The sequence below is a fragment of the Cynocephalus volans genome, chromosome 1 (assembly GCF_027409185.1).
Source record: "Cynocephalus volans isolate mCynVol1 chromosome 1, mCynVol1.pri, whole genome shotgun sequence".
Classification (NCBI taxonomy): domain Eukaryota; kingdom Metazoa; phylum Chordata; class Mammalia; order Dermoptera; family Cynocephalidae; genus Cynocephalus; species Cynocephalus volans.
In genome coordinates this window covers 181,798,103-181,800,925 of record NC_084460.1, presented here as the reverse complement: position 1 = coordinate 181,800,925, position 2,823 = coordinate 181,798,103, and positions in this window count along the sequence as shown.

The window sequence follows — 2,823 nt, the reverse complement described above, 5'->3', positions numbered from 1 at the left end:
CTCCCGTGACAGGGCTCAGGGCTCTAGGCCAGGCCCAGGGACCACAGCCTGCTGCTCTGCCTGACTCCCACCCACATCCCCAAGTTAGTGCACCTCCCCAAGCTCTGTGGGCACACGCTGGGACATGCCCACTGCTGGAAAGGGGCCGCTGGCTCAAGACATTAGCAGGATCTTGCTTGACACATGCCTGCTGCTAATGTACCAGCGGATGCCACATCTCTTCATTCAGAGGTGCTGGGTGGCGGGGGTGGGGAGATGCAGTGGGGACAACTCCATCTTGGATCTGATCATCCAGGTCTCCGTGCTTTGCAGCTGCAGAGGAAACTTTGAAAGCTCAGATGCTGCAAGAGTCATCCTCAGAGCACATGATGATATTATCTGACAACCAGCAGGTTTGCAAGACAGGAAAGCTGAGCCCCAGAGGGAGAAGGCACTTGCCCTAGGTTGTGCAGCAGGTTGGGGCACAGCGCCCAGCCCATCACCCTCCAGACGCTCCTGCCCAGTCCGAATGGTAAGGGAGAGTGAGGGAAGCTGTCGGGAGAAGCAGGCTGGCTGCATGCTCCTCCTCTGCCACCCAGAGTCTGGGACCCTTGCCCTCTTATCATAATCTGATTCATGGATTCTGGGGAAAGAGCCAGACGTTTCTGTCTCACAGCTGTGGACAGGAGAAGCTGCATGCAAGCAAGAGTGAGAAAGAAAGAGCGAGGCTGAAATGGTCCACTGACCATGCTTTCTCTGTTTACTGTCCTCACAAACACAGCTGCAGCTGGGTCGTAATCTGCAAAGGTGCCCACCTTGACCTCTCTCCCCCATTCCAAAAAAACACCAGCAAAATATGCAGCTGTCCCCAGCTCACAAGCCCGAGGGCTTTTTCCATCTTTCAGCCACAGATTGAAACCTCTACAGTCTTGAAATGAGAGGTGGCCTCCAAGTCTTGAAATGTCCTGGCCTTATAGCTTAGGGCAAGCAGAACCCAGGACAACCAGCTCATTTAGGGGCCGAATTCCACACAAACCACCCCAGGAAGCTTCTATGGGCTGCCCCTTCCCTACCCTCTAAGCCAGAGCTTCTTAACCTGGGCCTCTGCCAGCCCTTGCAGGGGTCTATGTGTGCTCAAGTGTGTGTGTGTGTGTTTGGGGAAGAGCATTTTAAAGGACTAAGAGCCACTACTCTGAAAGCACCTCTTCCCTCAAAGACTACCACAATCCAGTGTGTGCCAACTGTATTCTGAGAGTGGTCACCGTGTGGCAGTACCCGAGGGTATGTGGCGGCATGAAAACACACAGGTGACTGTAAACCACCTTTCCTAGTGATACACATCAGCTCAAGGTAGCAGGTGCTTTCACTGTGTTGTCTCCCCATGTACTACAGTATCAACACTGGGACAGCATAGATATTTTTATTAATTCCTGTTACTCGGGTGAAGGCCCTGACATTCAGAGATTTTGCATCGAGTACAAGATTGTTTGGCTGGTAGCCTGGTGACCCGTGACTCAGAACCCCAGCCTCCAGATGACACTGGGTCCCATGGGCACAGTGAGGACCCTACAGTCCCACCACTTACCCAGCTGGTGGAGGTGGCAGAGGGAAGTCCTTGAGAGGATCCTCCAGCCTCCCTCCACCACCCTGACTGGGGAAGCATCTGTCTCTTGCCTTTCTCTTAGACCAGATACTGGCATCAGTGGTCTATTTAAAAATTGTTCCATTGAGTAGAACTTCTGGGCCCTTGGCCAGAAGGCAAGTGGTGCCATCTGGGTAATGGCTCAGAGTCTGCCATCTTCCCTCTATGCCTGAGCCCCCATGTCACATGTCATAGCCCTTTGTATCCAAGCAGTAACAATAGAAGTAATGAGTGTGCTCAAAGACAGAAAGGGTCTCTGACATGAAGGGCAATGGGAAAAGTGGGATCCATAAAAGGAAGTCATCTCTGGATGGCCCCAAAGCTAATGTGCTTGAGGGAACAGGACAGGGAAAGGGGGTTATCAGGACAGTGGGTAGGAGAGAAGATAGAAGGGAGGAGAGTGGAGAGAAGCAGAAGTTTAAAAGTGAGTGTGCTCTGCTGGGACCACTTGCTGTCCCAGGCCCTGGACACAGGAGTGCCTTTCACTGAGAAGCAACAGGCAGGTGCATGTTGCTGACCTTGCTCTTCATGACCTGCGTTCCCACAGCCAACGTGTTGCTGACAGAATCTGAAAGGCTTGGTGAAGGTGACACAGTTAGGCTATTTCAGGGACAAGATTGGACTGGGCCCTTTAAAGGAGTGGAATCTAGGGAGTGCTGAACTGGGAAAGTCCTGGTAGGTAAAGACCACACCTCATTTGTCTTTGTATTCTCAGAGCCTGGCTCTGGTATATGGATGAATGGATGGATTATTTGGTGGATGGGTGTAGATGAATGGATGTATGGACGGTTGAGTGAGTGGATGGATGGACAGATGAATAGATGGGTGGATGGATGAATAAGTGAAGGGATGGATGGATACATGGCTGGAAGGATGGACCAGCAGGTGGATCAGTGGATGGGTGAATAGATGGATAGATGGATGGATGGATGAACAGAAGGAAGTCGAGGGTGGATTCACCCAGACGTACTCTAGGCCTCTTTCCTTGCCTATCAAAAGAGGTGGTCAATTTAATGATCTCTCAGACCTCTTCATGCTCTGTCATGTCATGTTCTTATGGTCTCATGACTTTGAGATGCTGAAGATCCCCCAAGAATGATCTGTGGGTGAAAGGGTGTTAGGAGATCTCTCACCACTGTAAGCATGAAGGATCTAAGATTCCTGAAAAAATCGCATAGACTCGAGGAATAACACCTTCTGAG